This window comes from Dasypus novemcinctus, chromosome 3 (genome assembly GCF_030445035.2).
Source record: "Dasypus novemcinctus isolate mDasNov1 chromosome 3, mDasNov1.1.hap2, whole genome shotgun sequence".
Classification (NCBI taxonomy): domain Eukaryota; kingdom Metazoa; phylum Chordata; class Mammalia; order Cingulata; family Dasypodidae; genus Dasypus; species Dasypus novemcinctus.
In genome coordinates, this window is record NC_080675.1 from 140,889,136 (window position 1) to 140,908,444 (window position 19,309).

At 39.2% G+C, this 19,309-nt stretch overlaps 1 non-coding gene across 1 annotated transcript; it reads left to right on the top strand.

Moving 5' to 3' along the window:
* The first annotated feature begins 10,163 nt into the window (after positions 1-10,163).
* On the top strand, positions 10,164-10,292 carry LOC111762885 (small nucleolar RNA SNORA31). The gene has a single exon (XR_002795888.1). It is a non-coding gene; the product is annotated as a small nucleolar RNA SNORA31 (small nucleolar RNA).
* The last annotated feature ends 9,017 nt before the right edge of the window (positions 10,293-19,309 follow it).

Consider the following 19,309-nt stretch of genomic DNA (forward strand, 5'->3'; position numbering starts at 1 on the left):
AGAAACATCTTAAAAAGGAAAAGTGAAGTTGGAAGACTCTCACTTCTGGACTTTAAATCATATTACCTAGTTAAAATGGTAAAAAGAGCATGATATTGGCATAAAGACAGACACATAGACCAATGGAACCAAATAGATGGTTCAGAAACAAACCCTCACATCTATGGTCAAGTGATTTTTGACAAGCCTGTCAAACCCTCCCAGCTGGGGCAGAACAGTCCATTCAACAAATGGTGCCAAGAGAACTAGATATCCATAGCCAAAAGAAGGAAAGGGGACCCCATCTCATACCTTATATGAAAATTAACTCAAAATGGATCAAAACCCTAAATATAAAGCAAGAACCATAAAGCTTCTATAAGAAAATGTAGGAAAATATCTTCAAGACCAGGTTGTTGGGAAGCGGCTATGTCTCAATGGATAGAGCTTCCGCCTACCATATAGGAGGTCCAGGGTTCGATACCCAGAGCCTCCTGCCCCATGTGACAAACTGGCCCATGTGGAGTGCTGCTGCGTGCAAGGAGTGTTGCCCTGCACAGGAGTGCCCCCTGTGCAAGGGGTGGCCCCCGTATAAGGAGTGCAGCCCTGCAACAGGAGAGCAGACCACCCAGGAGTGGTGCCGCCCACATGGAGAGCTGATGCAGCAAGATGATGCAACAATACAAGATGCAGTGAACTAGGAAGCTGAGGTGAAGCAAGAAAATGATCACCTCTCTCCCTCTCCGGAAGGTCCCAGGATGGGTTCCCAGAGCTGCTTAATGAAAATACAACAGATACAGAAGAACATAAAGTGAATGGACACGGAAAGCAGACATTGGAGGGGGAGAGGGGAAGAAATAAGAAAAAAAAACCTGGTGGTAGGTAGTGGATTCTTAAAGGAGATAAGAGGAGGACTGAGAGGGACTACTGATGTTTAATGTATGTAGGAGTTTTAATTAACTTTATTGTAAAAGTATGGAAATGTATAGAATTGATGGTAACACAGTATAGTAACAGCTGGTTTATAATTCTAAATGTGGCTGAAAAGTGTGGTCTAGGGATGTAGATGCCAAGAGAAAGGAAGCTAGGAATAATCTAGGGACTGAATAACACAGTAAACACAGATGAGAATTGTGGTTGATGTTACAGACGCAAGAGTGTCCTTTGTGAGCTAGAGCAGATGTATATTACTATTAAAGGGTGGTAGGAATGTGGAGAAGCATGGGCAAAATACAACTGGAGTGACCTATGGACTGTGGTTAACAGTAATAATGTAATATTCATGCATCTATGCCAAAGATGAATTGTGTTGATAATGGGGAAGTACAGAAAAAATGTGCCAAATGTATGTGTATTAGTCAGCCAAAGGGGTGCTGATGCAAATAACAGAAATGGGTTGGTTTTTATAAAGGGTGTATATGGGGTAGGAGCTTACAGATACCAGGTCATAAAACATAAGTTACTTCCCTCACCAGTCTATTTTCACATGTTGGAGCAGATGGCTGCCGACGTCTGTGAGGGTTCAGACTTCCTGGGTTCCTCTGGGCTCAGCTCCTCTCTTTTTTCCACAAGGTCAGCTGTAGACTATCAGGCAAACAGCTCTGTCTCTTTCCCCAGGGCTCCAGCTTAAGACTTCAGCATCAAACTCCAACATTAGGAACCCTTCCATCAAAAGCTTCAACTCTATCCTTTGTCATGCCTTTTATCTGTGCCCTAATGATGTGGCCCAATCAAAACCCTAATTATAACTCAATCACACCCAGGTACAGACCAGATTACAAACATAATCCAATATCTATTTTTGGAATTCATAACTATATCAAACTGCTACAGTATGCTATGGACCTGGTAATAGTCTGATGATACTATTTCATAATCTGTTAAAAATATTCTACCACAGTGTTGTGTATTGATAGAGGGGTGTTGTATGGGAATTCTGCACATGTACATGATTGTTTTGTAAGTTTACAACTTCCGTCATAAAAATATATTTAAAAATAATAATAGGTTGGGCTAGGGGGAAATATACCAAATGTAAGATAAGGACTACAGTTAGTAGTAAGATTTTGATGATATGCTTTCTTTTTTTTTTTTTTTTTTTTTTTAAAGATTTTATTTATTTATTTAATTTCCCCCCCTCCCCTGGTTGTCTGTTCTTGGTGTCTATTTGCTGCGTCTTGTTTCTTTGTCCCCTTCTGTTGTCGTCAGCGGCACGGGAAGTGTGGGCGGCGCCATTCCTGGGCAGGCTGCACTTTCTTTTCACGCTGGGCGGCTCTCCTTACGGGCGCACTCCTTGCGCGTGGGGCTCCCCCACGCGGGGGACACCCTTGCATGACACGGCACTCCTTGAGCGCATCAGCGCTGCGCATGGCCAGCTCCACACAGGCCAAGGAGGCCCGGGGTTTGAACCGCGGACCTCCCATATGGTAGACGGACGCCCTAACCACTGGGCCAAAGTCCGTTTCCCTTGATGATATGCTTTCATCGTTTGTAACAAATGTCTCACAACAAGACATGGTGTTGGTAGTGGGTTGATGTATAGGACCCCTGTATGATGTTATGCATGTTTTCTTTGTAAATGCACAATTTTTATTATATGCTTATTGTTTATGTTTAAACATTCATATATAAATGATATTTTAAAAGATAATAACATTAATAATAAGGTGGGTTGGGGGGAAAATACACCAAATGTAAGATACTTTGGTTGGTAGTAATAGTTTGAGGATGCTCTTTAATCATTAGTTAGAAATGTTTCATAACAATGCAAGGTATTATTGGTAGGGTGAAGTATGATGTCCTATATGATGTTATATATATTTGTTTTGTAAGTTCCCAACTATTACTATATACTTATTGTTTATGTATGAGTGATATACTTCAATAATTTTTTAAAAAATAGTCTCAGTGACTTTGGGAGGATGGCAGTCATGGCACCGCCCGTGAGGTACCGCCTGGTGAACATCTGTGTAATTGTTATTCAGGAGGCCCCAACTTCTCTGCATAGTGACAGTGATTGAGCATGAAAACCGGAGTCAGCAACCCTGGGTTTGCATCCTTTACTTGCTAGCCCTGAGCAGGCTTTTTTAAATTGAAATTTTGGAGATAATTATAGATTCACATGCAACTGCAAGAAATAATAGAGATCCTTGTACACATAGCTCAGTTTCCCTCAGTGATGACATTCTGCAAAATTAGAGTATAATAGCATAACCAGGATATTGATATTGATGCTTGAGTAAGTTATTTTTATCTCTTTAAGTCTGTTTCTTCATCTGGAACCCTCATCAGGGTTTCGTGAGGAAAAAATGCATAAAAGTATTTAGTACATATTAGTTTATTATTAAATATGAATATTACTGTATCTCTGATTGCTGTCTATCAAGTATCTACTAAGTCCAGGCCTTACGCTAGACATTTTCATGTAGTTTGTTTAATCAGTTCTCTATTGATAGCTATTTAAGAACTTTACAGTTTTATCTATTACAGACAATGCTGCAGAGAAATGCCTATATCATATATTTTTGTGTGTGCCTGTGATTCTTTTGTAAACATATATTTCCAGAAATGGGGAAAAAATAGTCTTAATATGTAGGTATAGGCCTAAACAATTGCTTGTTTCTGAACCTTATAAAAAATGGTTAGACTTGCTTTTTTTCATTCAACTTTTTGTTCTGTTTTCTCACTCTTTGATCTCACATTTTCTAATTATTTCTTCTGTTTTCCCAATATTAAGGTATTTTGCAATTCTGAAAAATACTAGAAAAAAACATTTTAAGGTGTTTTTACCTTCATAATTTAAAAATATTTTATGTTCAAATGTTTCATAAGAGCATTCTCACCAGGTGATGGAGCTGGGGAGCTCTTCCCTAAACGTTTTCATAAATGAGGAACATATTTTAAAGATCCAAAGTTTGAGATATTACTGAAAATATATAAGATTTCCCTGATGACGACTAAATAGCAAACGTTTCTTAGATAGGACACAAAAGTCATGAACTATGAGAGAAAACGTCAATAAATTGGACTTCAACAAAGCTGAAAACTTTTGCTCTTGAAAGGAAATGAAAAGGCAAACCACAGGTGGGGAGAAAACATTTGAAAAACTTATTTCTGACAAAGGACTTATATTTAGACTATATAAAGAACTCTTACAGTGCAATAAGACAAACAACCCAATTCAAAATGGACAAAAGATTAAAATATTCACTTATCAAATAAGTATGTAAAAAGATGGTTGATACCAAAGTAGAGAAATGCAAATTAAAATCACAGTGAGATACCACTACACTTCCACTAGATATTAGAATGATTAAAATTTTAAAACACTGATGGAACAGCTGGAACTCTCCTGCGCTGCTTATGGGAATGTAAAATGGTTTAAATACTTAGAAAGATAGTTTAGAATTTTCTGAAAGTTAACCAGACACTGTATGACCCAGCTATTTACTCCTGGGTATTGTTGTGCTGAAAATAAAATAAACAGACTTAAAAAGGGGTATAGAGCAAGTTTCTTGAGCTAAAGTTGCATTAATGCAGGAGCAGTACCAAAGGGGTTTCTGCTCAAAGGGTTGAACTGGGGGAATAACTTAAATGGTTGCTTGAAACAAAGGGAAGGTGTGCAGGGTTGGGGAGGGATGAGGGAGACATGAATTAAGGTAAGTACATGAACTGAATGAGCTACAAGAGCCCAGATCGTTCATTAGAAAGCAGGATGTTCATGTAAGATTGTGGCCATCTGGTGAAGATCAGCAGACTTTGCTGGTGACAGTCTGATTTCTTTGTTACAATTCTTCTCCCGGGCAGGGGCGGGGGTCTTTCTCAGCACCACAAAGGATCATTGGTTTGTCATCCTGCTTCAGTTAACCTCTGTTTCTTCTTTGTAATGCCCTGGATAAAATGGAAGTTCAAGCAAATCACAATGGTTGGTAAAATCATTTATCATTCCAATTTCATAGCCTCTATTCAAGCCAAATGAAAACTTATGTTCATACAAAGACTTATACATAGATGTTCAAAGGAGCTTTGTTTGTTATAGTCAATAAAACCAGAAACAACCCCAATGGATAAACAAATTGTGGGATATCCATTAAAAATGACATACTACTCAGCAATAAATGGACTATTGATACACACAACAGCATGGATGGATCTTAAAGTAGTTCAGTGGAGAAACCAGACTCCTGTCTGGTAGACTTAACCTTGCCTGCTCTTGACATGGGTCTGGCCAGGAGCCATCAGGCTGCTTCCCACCCTGTGGTGTGCCCTGTGTCTGCTTCCCAATAAAAGAAAAAAGTGGGGGGTGGGGAAAGAGATTAAAGCATACATACTATATAATTCATTTCATATAAAATTTTAGAGGATGCAAACTAAATTATAGAGACAGAAAGCAGATCAGTGGTTGCCCGGGATGAGGTGGCCATCATTCTCATAAAAGGACATGAAGAGGAAGTTGAAGGGGATGATGATATGTTAATAATCTTGATTGTGGTTATGGTTTTTCCACATATGTCAAAACTATTCAAATTTTACACTTCAATTATGTGCCATTTATCTTATGCCAATTATACCTCAATAAAGCTGTAAAAAAGATGCAAAGTATAAGAGATTTTCTAAAATAGAGAGGAAAATTCCCTCAATGGTATTTAAATCAATTTAATTAAATTTATTGAACTCCCATTTACCAAGTGCGTACAACACTGAATTTGGGAGCTGTTACCTTACAGGAATTGAATGAGTAATCAGTTTGTTATTATTATTATTACTACTACTTTTTTTTATATTTCAAAAAGATAGAAACATAAACTAAAATACAAAAACAAACAAAACCCCTATCACAATTGTTAGGGGAGGAATAAAAAGATGATGCTAATTAGCTGATTATTTTATCTCATATTTGTTCTCTCCAGCAATCTTCACTCTTCCAGGAAATAGGTGAGAATATTTCTTTTTATCTCCATATTTGTTTTAGTTTCCTAGATTGCTTAAAGCAGATACAATGAAATGGGTTGGCTATAAACAATGGGAATTTATTAGCTTACAAGCTTACAGTTTTGAGGACCTGAAAATGTCCAAATCAAGGCATCAGGAAGAAGATGCTCTCTCCTTGAAGACAGGCTGATGGCCATCCTGGACCCTTTGTTACATAACAAGGCACATGGTAGCGTCTGCTGATCTCTTCCTTTTCTTCTGGGTTTCATTGATTTTAGCTTCTTGCTTCCCTGGCTTCTTCTTCCCCTCTGTATTCATCCCATTTATAAAGGAGTCTGGTAAGAGGATTCAGACCCATCCTGAATGAGGTGGGTCACACTTAACTGAAGTAGCCTCATCAAAAGATCCTACAAAAAAATAGAAACCAAAAAAAAAATTAAAAAGAAAGAAAGAAAAACAAAGGATTCTATTTACAAAGGGTCCATACCCACAGGAATGGGTTAACTTTAAGATCATGTTTTTCTTGGGTACATACAGTTTCAAACCACCAAAACATTGCAAACTGGCTAAATGACTTGAAATAAAACAAAATATTTTCATGCTAAAGGGAACCATATATATTTTCTTTGCTCAAAAGGACAGGAAAACTGTGACAAAGTTTTAAGCAAAGGCCTAAGACTATTTCTTGTTTATAGGAGGGCATTGTAGCACATTACAAAGGAGTTTTTTAGAAACTCGCTAGGGATTTTTCCATCTCTAAAATAGTCTAAATCTATAGATATTTTTAGGAAAAGCATAGAAAAATACATGGAGTTGATGGTTTAGTTGCTTCAGTGAACACTCAGGGAGGAAGCTTATGATCAGGGAAAGAGCCAGGGGTTGGGAGACACTAGCTTGCCTCTAGTCATACTCGCCACTGACTTGCAGTGTAACCTGAACTTTTCTGGTTGCCAGTATCTTCTGTGCAGCAGGAATTAAAGTGCTTACCTTATGTGCCTCAAGATACTGTTTTTGAGGATCTGGCCAGAAGGAGAAGGAGAATATTTTCTCATTCAACAAATATTTATGGATTGTTTATATGCCAAGTATGGTTCTCTGGGCCAGTGACAAAATGGTGAACCAGACAAGGAATCTTCCAACAGAGAATCAGACAATAAATAAGTAGAGAAATGAACAAAGAAGATGAGGGAAGAAAATAAAAATGGTAATGTGACAGAAAGTGACTAGGGTAGACAGGGTGAGGAAATGACATTTGAGTGGAGTCTTCATGGCAAGAAGTAACCAGCCAAGCAAAGGGCTGGGGGAAATGGAGTGCTCTGTGCTAAGTAAACAGGAAGTCCAACAAGCAGGTGTGCCCAAAAGAAGGCAAGAAGATCCTGGCGGCTGGAGCTCCACGACTATGGGAGAGAGCAGGGTGAGGTGAGGTGTGGGGGAGGCAGAGCTGGAACGGATTGTGGAGATGGAACCATTAGGGGGCCTTAAGCAGTATTTTATTTTAATGTGTTTGTATTTTAATGATTCTCTGGCTGTTGTGTGGAGAATGGACTATCAGGAGGCCAGAGGGACAGTAGAGGGCTAATTAGGATTCTTGATATATTTGGGAAGTAGAACTTAAAGGCAGACCCATGTGAATGTTTGCAGGGCCCAGGCAAGAGATAGAGAGGCCCAATACCAAATGCCTGAACTGGTAAAGGTCAGAGATTGAGATACAGTCCATTAAATAAAATACATTGTATTCTCCTATCTTGAAAAATATGCTATCATAACCATCTGGAAATCCAGGTTGGGATTTTGATGTCTCAGACTCATTGGAATGCCATGCTAAAACATGGGGAGAGCTGACCCACAGCTCTCCTTTCTCTGTCTGTTCCCCCTGATCTTCTGACCCCTAACTCCTTCCCATTCTTTAAGCAGGAGTGAGGACACCCAGCCTGCTTGCTCTACTCACACATTCTTCAAAATGGGCCCATGGCCACCCCTAGGTGCAGTGTGTTCCTCTATATTCAGGAGGATGGACCAGGCAAAGAGGAAGGTGCAGGCCGGGGAGCAAGCCAGGCACTATTTTGGCAGGGAATTTTGGGGGTTTGTGTATGCAGACCCCCAAAATTAGGGGTCCAGAAAGGGGGCTCATAAATTGGGTGGGTATGACCACTTGGCCTTGCAGACCCCTCACCATGTGGGAAGGGGTATGGCCAGACAAGGGCCAAGGAGGAGCCTCTGAAGCCCAGGGCCCAGAACAGGACTGCTCTGGGTTTTGTAGCTGATTGGATGTGGGTGGTGCCAGAAAGAGAGGAATCAATATGGTTGCAGGGAGGCAGATGTGGCTCAGGTGACTGGGCTCCCACCTATCACATGGGAAGTAGCTGGTTTGGATCCTGAGTGCCTCCTAAAGAGAGGCACGACATGGCAAGCTGACACAAGAGACACAAGAAGGAAAAACATATTGAGAGATACAACAAAGCAGGGAGCAGAGGTGCCTGGTGTCTCCTGAAGAAGACCGCAAGCTGATGCAACAAAAGACGTGAGGAGGAAAAACAGAATGAAAGACACAACAAAGCAGGGAATGGATGTGGCTCAAGCAATTAGACACCTCCCTCCCACATCAGAGGTTCAGGGTTCGGCTCCTGGTACTTCCTAAAGAAACAACAAATGGGAACAGACACAGCAAATGAAAAATAACAAGGGGGTGGGGAGAAATAAATAAATAGAATAAAATCTCAAAAAAAAAAGATGGTTGCAGTGGGGGGATGAAGGAGTGGAATGAAGTGCTCCAGTCCAGATATTTTGACTTTGAGAAGCCCAATAATATATCCAAGTAGAAATTCCAAGGAGGCTGTTGGTGATATGAGTGTGAAATTCAGGAGAGCTCCAGGCCAGCAATTAATATATAGATGGTATTTAATGCTGAGGTCACATAAGCAGAGACAAAAAAGAGACCATGGTTGAGACACTAGCAACTAAGAAATGTTCACCAACAAAATCTGAAAAATATTGAAAAGCACAAAATAAAAAGAAAATACTCTCATAATCTCACCTCCTAGAAATGAACACTGTTAGCATTGAGATATTTCCTTTTTGTCTTTCTCTTACTGTCTTTTCTCTCTCTTTTCTCTCTCTTTCTCACTTTCTTTCTCTCTCCACAGTTATACCATATTTTTATAATAAAACAGTGCTTATATGTATCAATTTCTTTATAAGCACTTTTTTTTTGTGGTCATTATCTTCTCAACTGTATATCTGAGGCTGGTTTTCTTTACATAATTCAGCCAAACAAAAAAACAAAATAGATTGAATGCAAGCACAGATACAGGAATCCAGCTGTCTGTTTGTTTTTTCCCCTTTGTTTGGGAAGTTGTGGGTTTACAAAATAATCATGCATAAAATACAGGATTCCCGAATGGGTGGAGTGGTTTATGGGAATCCTGTGTGGGTTTTTTTTTTCACTTTATATTTTCTGAAGACTTTCCCATGCCATTAGGTTTTTTGTGTTTTTTTCCCTATCTGGTTGCGTCATAGTCTTTTTTTTTTGGTACGTCGCTTCACCCTGCCAAGTGGGGGCCTGCGCCTATCTCCCCGCCAGCTGGTCTGGGATGTCTCTTTTCTTTTTTTACCAGGAGGTTCCAGAGATGGATCCTGGGTCCTCCGTATGGTAAACGGGAGCTCAATTGGTTGAATCATGGCCTCTTCCGTAGGTATTCTTTTGAAGTTATGTTTTTAGCTAATGCATTACATTTATCTGGTACACATATTATAAAATCTCCTCTTTTTAGACATTAATTTTTCAGATAATTTGTTTCATTTTTTTTAACACAGAGAGCTCCAAAGTCCAAAGATTGTCCATACTTTCCCTGCTTAGAAAACATCTGTCGATGTTTCTGAAGCAAAGCAAAGAGAAGAATACAATCATATGGACAGAAAATTTGAGTAAGATAGAAAGGATACAGAATGAAAAATGAAAGATTTTCTTCCTATCCAGCAAGTCTGTCTTTCTAATGGTAATCATTGTCAACAAATTTTTACAGTTTCTTCCAAGAAGAAAACAAAAACAAAAATTTTAGTTTGTGTTGATATTTTGTAACTATGAGTGAGGCTGAAATAAACATCCTGTTGCACATACATCTTTGTGCACATTTCTGATTATTTTCCTAAAATAAATTCCTAAATTTGAACTGTATGCACTTGGGCAGTCTATGAAATTCCTTTTATTCTGTATAGTTTATAAGCTAAGTTTGAATGGCATCAAGATTTGTCAGATACATCTCTGTCAGACCTGGAGCAGTTAATGTCTGCTGCTGAGGTTTCTACTACAGATGCAATAGAAAGATGGTCCTTGCACTTTCTGTCTGGTTGTGGCAGCCAAGATTGAGTGGGGGAATACAGGAAATTCTAAGAACATGAAGAAGGAGAAATAATCTTTGCAATTCAGAAATAAGCTTGTAAACAGTGTGTATTAGTCAGGGTTCTCTAGAGAAACAGAATCAACAAGGGATATCTATCAATAGTAAGTGATTCTCTAAGAGTCTCTCACACAGCCGTGGGGATGCACAAGTCCAGGTTCCACAGGCAGCCCGCAACCAGGGGCTGCAATGAAAGTCCAGTGAAGGTTCTTGATGCGTTCTGGGAGATGTTGGCTGTCCAAAGATGAGCCGGGAAATTCTCTCTCTCAATGCTGGAATCCCTTCCCCTTTTAAGATATTCAAATGATTGGGTTAAGCGCCACTCATTGCTGATGGCAATCTCCCTGATCGATATAATTATAACCAGCTATCTTTGATCTACCACTGCAGTAAAGTCAATGGTGACTAAAGTCTGAGTTAGCCCAGGGCTTGCTTGACCGAACAACTGGGCACAATTACCTGGTCGAGTTGACACAATAGCCTAACCATCACACAGTGAATTTAAAAAAAAAAAGATGTCAGTTTCTAAGTTTGGCCCTAAATACATAGAACTCAAGAGAAGTGTGGATTATGATATATCTAAACCTATTGAATTTATGTAAAATATGGTTTGACATCACTTGAAACTTAAAGTGACTATCAAACTTAAGAGTAAAGAAAGGTAGATAAAGGAAAAATAATGATATTCTTGTTATTTCTGGCTTTACTAAGACCTTTAATGTCTTTGTAACTGGACATCCTTAGAAATGCCACACTAAACAAACCTATTTGATGGCTATCGAGACTAATTTTACCTATTAATACTATTTGGCAAGGTAGCAGCAAATTTTGAAAAGATCAGTGGTCTGGGAGTCAGGAGATGTTGTTTTAATCCCTATTGTACCCCTAACTAGCTGTGTGATCTTGGAGAACAACACTAAGTCCTCTGAGGCTCAGTTTTTCCATTTTTTATAAAATGGGGTGATTAGACCCAATGACCTCTCTGGTCCAGCTCTAAAATCCTAAAAGGAACTCAGTCTCCCATTCTCTGAATGCAAAAGCCCCATATCAGCTGGCAGTCTAGAATCCTATTACAAAGTTCTGTCTATTCAGAGAGAGCACATGGGGGGAAAAGCATAAATAGCTGCATGGTTTGTCAGTAATTATAATGATACAATAATTCTATCATTATAATAAAAATAACAATATTTTACATTTTATGAAGCTATACAATTAAAGCAATCTGGCACATGGTGTAGAAGAGATTGCTTGTTCCCTGGAACTATATAAAACTACAACACACTTTGATGTATCAATAATTGTAGTTTACAATGTCTTAAAATATACATAAACCCTGTACTGTATATCGTGCATAGTTCACCACTGGAGATGAAACTATCTTCAGGCAAATTCTCAGCACTCTATAAGCTGATCTGGCCTCTGTGCAAGAAAGTGAATTATAAAAAGATTGCTAGTCGGGCTTTAAGATGCTTTACAGCTCCGGGATCACTACAGCTCAAACTGTCACTCTCATTTTAAATTTCCTGTTTTGTAATCTTTGCAAAGCACCTGGCAGGAAAAGCACGATGCAGGGGTTTTCCATTGAGTAGAAGAAAGAAAAAAGAAAGAAAGAAAAAAAGACAACTATTCGAATAAATGTCTTCGGAAAAAAGATTTGTTCAATCTCAGACCTGCCTGGAGAAAAAGAATATCCAGATCATGGACCGAGATCCCAAAAGAGATCAAAACTTCCTTCTACACAGCTGCCCTCTAGGAAGCTGGCATGCCCCGAGTATATCTACTTTCACTGTGCTGCGCAAAGTAACAAGCAAAGTACCACTCCTGGTCTTTAGATGCCGAGACAGGACCAAGTCGCAGCCCCCACCCCTGAGTAAAGAGACTCCGAGATCTGACATTCTGTCTGGTTTAAGCCACATCCTTAGAGAGCAATTGAAATGGCATCATCCCCACCGTGTTGAAGTATCTTTCCCTTTAAATGAAGAGCAATTGACCATTAAAAGTGGCTCCCAAAATAACCCAGTGGTCGCCCTGCAATCGGAATATCTGACATCAATAATTGAGGAAGCGAATGTACCCCCTCGAGGGGGCGGGGCCGGGAGGATTACCCTTCACTCGGTAGCTCAGTTGGAAATAAGGCCAAACTCACAGAGCTTAGAAATCTAGTCAATGGGTTATGTTCCTTAGATTTCGAGTTCGAATTTTTAAAAATTAGCTCCATCCCAAACACAATGAATTATAATCAAAGAGAGTTAATGATAGTACAAGTATTTGATAAAAGAGTTATGTCATGACTAGGGAGTAAGTGGTATTAAAAAGAGGAAAAATGTAAAGTGAAATTTCTTCATATGGAATAATGTCTGTTTGCCATAACCAGACATTCTAAATTTTGAAGTCCCCAACTGAATTTTTCACAAGAAAATAAAATACCTTGATTTATTTATAAGGGGGCAAATATGGCTCTGCCTCTAAAATAAAGCTCATAAACTGGTAATGTCATTATGATCACTGACTATATTCTATTAACTGCATGTGAGTGTGGCTGAAGATAAATATAAGGTAAACAGATTATCTTTGAGTAGTTTTTCATGAATGGTTTTTATTATCTTTATACTTTTCTGGGTCCCCCCACACACACACACACATAGTGAGCAGGCATTAGTTTCATAATTTTAAAAAATTGGAGCAAAACCCACAAAATGCTCAGAAGATGTATATTTGTGAATTTTTGTTTTTAATGTGAGAAAAACCTATATTATTCTTTCAACCTAGAAAGCAAAACAAAATACATTTGGTTGGTTTGTCCTATTCTCTGAAAAAAAGTTTTCCTTCGAATTTCTTTTTTTTTTTTTCCTTTAGTAACATACACACAGAACATACACACAGAAAATGACTCAAATCCTAGGTGGCACATACTTGTGTAACCAGCACCCAAATCAAGAAAGCAAATGTTATCAGCACCCTGAAAGCCCCTTGTATTAGTCAGCCAAAGGAGTGCTGGTACAAAATATCAGAAATCAGTTGGTTTTATAAAGGGTATTTATTTGGTGTAGGAGCTTACAGACACCAGGCCATAAAGCATAAGTTTCTTCCCTCACCATAGTCTATTGGCTATGGAGCAAGATGTTGGAGCAAGATGGCTGCTGACGTCTGTGAGGGTTCAGGCTTCCTGGGTTCCTCCCTTCCTCAGGCTCCTTTTTCCTGGGCTCAGGGTTTCTCTCTCTTCCTGGGGCTTGCTTCTGTTTCCTCTGTGAGCTTACTTCCTGGGGCTCCAGCTTAAGACTTAAGCATCAAACTCCAACTTTAAGAACCCTAAACTCTGTTCTTTGCCATGCCTTTTATCTGTGAGTCCCCATGGGTGGGGACTCAATGCCCTACTGGCACAAAATGTTTATATAATTATTTAATCAAGTAATTATATGAATCCAATACAATCTAATATGCCCAGAGGAAAAGATCAGTTTATAAACATAATCCAATATTTCTTCTTGGAATTCATCAATAATATCAAACTGCTACACCCCTTCTCTCACCTTTCTTTTACTCCTCTACTTATGGATAACCACTATTCCAACTTCTACCACTACAGATTAGGTTTGCCACTTGTGGAAATTTACGTAAAATAAACCAAATGGTATTGCTCTTTTGTGTCTAGTTGCTTTTATTCAACAGGATATTTGTGAAATTCATTGACATTGTTGCATGATGTTGTAGTTTCCTTTTGGCTATGCTTTACAGCATTCCCTTGTATAAATATACCACAATGTAGCCATTTTACTGTTGATGGACATTTGGGTTGTTTTCCCAATAGCTGTTACAAATAGTTGTTCTGAATATTCTTTTTTTTTTTAAAGATTTATTTATTTAATTCCTCCCCCTCCCCCGGTTGTCTGTTCTCTGTGTCTATTTGCAGCGTCTTGTTTCTTTGTCCGCTTCTGTTGTCGTCAGCAGCATGGGAAGTGTGGGCGGCGCCATTCCTGGGCAGGCTGCACTTTCTTTGGTGCTGGGCGGCTCTCCTTACGGGGCACACTCCTTGTGCATGGGGCTTCCCTACACGGGGGACACCCCTGCGTGGCAGGGCACTCCTTGCGTGCATCAGCGCTGCGCATGGGTCAGCTCCACACGGGTCAAGGAGGCCTGGGGTTTGAACCGCGGACCTCCCATGTGGTAGACGGACGCCCTAACCACTGGGCCAAGACCATGCCCCTGAATATTCTTATAGGTGTCTTCAGTAAACATATATTTACCTAGGAGTAAAAATGCTGGATCTTAGGGTAGATGTAAATCCAGCTTTAGCAAATACTGCCCAGCAGCTTTTCCAAAATGGAAAGCTGCACAAATTTTCACTCTCACCATAGTGTAAGAGAGTTCCAATTGTTCTACATTCTTACCAACATGTAATACTATCTTTTTCATTTTATTTAGAATGGTAGGACACTATCTTGCTGTGGTTTTAATTTGTATTTCTCAATAATTAAGGAAATTTAGCATCTTTTCATCTGTTGGTCATTTGGATATCTTTTGTGAAGAGCTTGTTCAAGTCTTTTGCCCATTTTCTTGTTGGTTGTCTTATTTTTGTTAATGTAGAAGCACTCTTTTTTAGATATATGCATTAAAAATGTCTTCTCTCAAAAAGCAGATGTGGCTCAACTGATAGAGTGTCCACCTACCATAAAGGAGGTCCAGGGTTCGGTACCCAGGGCCTCCTGGCCCATGTGGTGAGGTGGCCCATATACAGGCTGCCATGCGCAAGGAGTGCCGTGCCACACAGGGGTGCCCCCTGTGTAGTGGTGCCTCACGTGCAAGGAGTAGGCTCTGTAAGGAGAGCTGCCCCGCCCAAAAAAGCGCAGCCTGCCCAGGAGTGGCGTTGCACACATGGAGAGCTGATGCAGCAAGATGACGCACAAAAAGAGACACAGATTCCTGGTGCCGCCTGACAAGAATGCAAGCAGATGCAGAAGAGCACACACCAAATGGACACAGAGCGCAGACAACGGGGGGAGGGGGTGGCAGGGAAGAGGAGATAAATAAATAAAAATAAATCTTAAAAAAAAAAATGTCTTCTTTCTTTACATCTTCTTTGAAAGTCATTAAGTTTAATTTTTTTTTTTTTATTGGTTAGCTAAGACAGCAGAAGAGATGATTTATCTTGTATGTGTTAACACTTGGCCACAACAGAGAACAGAGCTAGTCCAGAATGTCAGAGGTCTAGGGCAAAGGACCTAAAGAGACTGCTTTGATGTGAGCAAAATGGGTCTCTCCCAGGTGCTCACGGAAGTTGGACAACATTGGAAGTTCTAGACCACTATGAGAAGTTCTAGGCAGTAGTATGCAGTCAATAACTTGTACCAGCGTTCCGGGCCTCTGGCATTCCATATTCCTGCTCTGTTCCTCACCATGCGCGCACGTGCTAATGGTTCACTTGGACTTCTGCCGCATCTTTCTTCTTTTGCACTTCAGTCCGCACATTTGCTGCTTGCTCCACTTGGCTCTCATGGCACAGAGTTTATAGTAAGATGATGCTAAGGCCAAGAGAGCTAGTTTAATAATTTTAATGTTTTACAATTTATCGTTTTTTCCCTTTATATTTATACTTTTTGTGTCTTGTTTAAGAAATCTTTGCCTATCCCAATGTCATTAATATGTTCTCCTAAATTTTCTTCTAAAGCTTTTATTTAATTCTATAATCCATCTAGAATTATTTTATTTATGGTGTGAGGTACGAGTCAAGACACTTTTCTCCATATGGATAGTTAATTTCCCCAGCATCATTTATTGTTAAGATCATCCTTTTCCCCTACTTTACTGCATTATCACCTTTGTCATAAATCAGGTGATCCAGACTCTCTCATCTATTCTATTGGTCTATTGTCTATCCTTGTGCCAGTACCATACGGTCTTCACTCAATTGCTGTATGAGTCAATATGTGGTAGTATAAATCCTCCTGTTTTGTGCTTTTTTAAGACTGCCTTGGCTATTCTAGTTTTCCCTTGAATTTCTTTGTTAATGATATTGTTCATAACAGTTTATTGAGATATAATTTTCATAGCAAACCATTCACCCACTTAAAGTGTACAATTTGTAGTTTTTAGTATGTGTGTGGGTGTGTGCAGCCGTAAGGAAATAGGTAGTTCATGGAAAAAGAAATAGAAGGGGTTTCAAATATACAAAAAAAAAGCTCACTCTCACTTATTGAAGAAATGCAAATTAAATGACCTATCACCTTTCATTTATCAATATTTTTGAGGGTATAGGGGGAAACACACTATTACACTCCATTAAAAAAATTTTTTTATTAGAGTCTCATACACTACTGCCAATTTCTCTCTCCCCGAGATGGCTACCATGTCTGTTTGCTCATTGTTTTGCTCATTGTTTGTGTTTGTTGTCTGCTTTTTTTTTCTTTCTTAGGTGGTATGGGAAACCAGACTGGGACCTCCCATGTGGGAGGCAGGCGCTCAACTGCTTGAGCTACATCTGCTCCCCCCACAGTCAATTTTAGAACTTTTTCATCACCTCAGAAAGAAACCCCATATCCTTTAGTATCACCTCCTTTACCCCAATCCTTTTCATCCCTAAGCAAACACCAATCTACTTTCTGTCTCTATTCTGGACATTTCATATTTATAGAATCATATAATGTCCAGTCTTTGTGACTGACTTCCTTCACTTAGCATAATGTTTTCAAGGTTCATCCAATGTGGTAGCATGCATCAATACTTCATTCATTTTTGTGACTGAATAATATTCCACTGTATAGGTATACCACATTTTGTTTATCCATTTACTAGTTGATGGATATTTGGGTTGTTTCCACAATTTTGGCTATTGTGGAAAGGGCTGCTGTGAATGTTCGTGGGCAAGTTTCTGCATGAATATATCTTTTCATTTCTCTTGGCTATACATCCAGGAATGTCTGGACCCATGATTAAAGTTGAGGAACTGCAAGATTGTTTTCTAAACGATTGCACCATTTTACATTCTCATGTTCATGTTGTTTTTCATTGAAAAAGTTATACATATAATAAAAAATTCAAACAGTACCACAGACTGCACAATGGAAAGGAAACCTTATTCTACCTTCGGACTTCTTAGAACTCCTCCTCCGAGGCACCCACTATTAACAGATTCTTTTGTGTCCTTAGAACTTTTCCATTGTAAGTAATTACATGTTTCCTTACAGAAAATTTCCATTCTATGTAAGTACATATATAAATATGTCCTTTACTCCCCTAACAAATAGGACCACACTGCCCAGTGTTCTCCCTTTTTTTTTTCTTTCACATAATACATCTTAGAGGTCTTTCACTGTCATAGATGGTTCTACCTAATTCTTTTGAATGATTGTATAGTATTCCTTTGTATAAATGTATCATAAGTTAATATAAATGTGTCAAGTTAATTTAATTATGTGTCATAACTTACTCTCCTTTTGATAGATAATGTGCATTGTTTCCAGGCATTTGGATTTTTTATTGCTTTGTTTGTTTGTTATTTTTTACTATTTTAAACAATTTTGGGGCGAATGGGCATTTATAAATATTTTTGTACACATATTTAAGTAAATTTGTAGGGAAATTTCCTAATGGTGAAATTGCTGGGTCAGTTATAGCACTCAAAAAATTAGTTATTATCAAAATGCCCTTTAAAGAGATTGGAACAGTTATACTCCTAGCAGTAGTGTATGAGACTCTAATAAAATTTTTTTTAAAAATGGTGTGTAATAGTGTGTTCCCCCTTTACCCTCAAAAATATTGATAAATGAAAGGGGATAGGTCATTTAATTTGCATTTCTTCAATAAGTGAGAGTGAGCTTTTTTTAATATATTTGAAAGCCCTTGTATTTCTTTTTCTATGAACTACCTATTTTCATGCCCTTTGCCTGTTGGTTGAATGGTCTTTTTCTTTTATTTTCCCATGTTTCTTTTTTTTTAAGATTTATTTATCCCCCCACCCCCTTTGCTGTCTGCTCTCGGTGTCCATTCACTGTGTGTGTGGACACACCATGTGTGTTCTTCTGTGTCTGCTTATCTTCTCTTTAGGCAGCACTGGGAACCGATCCTGGGACCTTCCAGAGTTGGAGAGAGGTGCTCAATCTCTTGCACCACCTCAGCTCCCTGGTCTGCTGTGTCTCTTATTGTCTCTCCTCTGCGTCTCTTTTTGTTGTGTCATCTTGCTGTGCCAGCTGTCCACTCAGGTCAGCTTGCTGCACAGGCCAGCACTCCCATGTGGGCCAGCACGCCTTCACCAGGAGGGCCTGGGAATCAAACCCTGGACCTCCCATATGGCAGATGGGAGCCCAATCGCTTGAGCCACATCCACTTCCCTTTCCATGCTCGTTTCTAATACTTCTATGGCTTCATCTGTGTTGAAACTGGAATTATTTGGGCAAATGGTCAGTCAGTTGTTCCTTTACTGAATATTCTATAAAGTTGAAAGTCCTTGTTATTTCTCAGATGTCTATATGTTCTATTGTGGTTTTTGTTAAAAACTTGTGTTTCATTTTACTTTCATTTTTAATTGGGTGTTGACATAAATAGAGGTTGGCTTGGGTGGAAAAATATTTAAGCAGGTCCACTTTTTATCTTCACTGATAAGAACATAGAGATCTAGGTTTAACATTCTAAAAGGATTATTTTAAAAAGTTAATTGCCTACTGATTGAAATTTCTGAAGAGTCTTTTCTTGCCCATTTTTCTATCCTTTTGATATACCATTGTTTTAATTTGCTAAAGCTGCTGAGCAGAAATAGATTGGGTTTTTTTTCTCTCTCCCCTTCACCCCTCCCAGTTGTTGGCTCTCTGTGTCCATTTCCTGTGTGTTCCTCTGTGACCGCTTCTGTCCTTATCAGCGACACCGGGAATCCGTGTTTCTTTTTGTTGGGTCATCTTGTTGTGTCAGCTCTCCATGTGTGCGGCACCTTTCTTGGAGAGGCTGCACTTTCTTTCGCATTGGGCGGCTCTCCTTACTGTACGCACTCCTTGCACATGGGGCTCCCCTACACA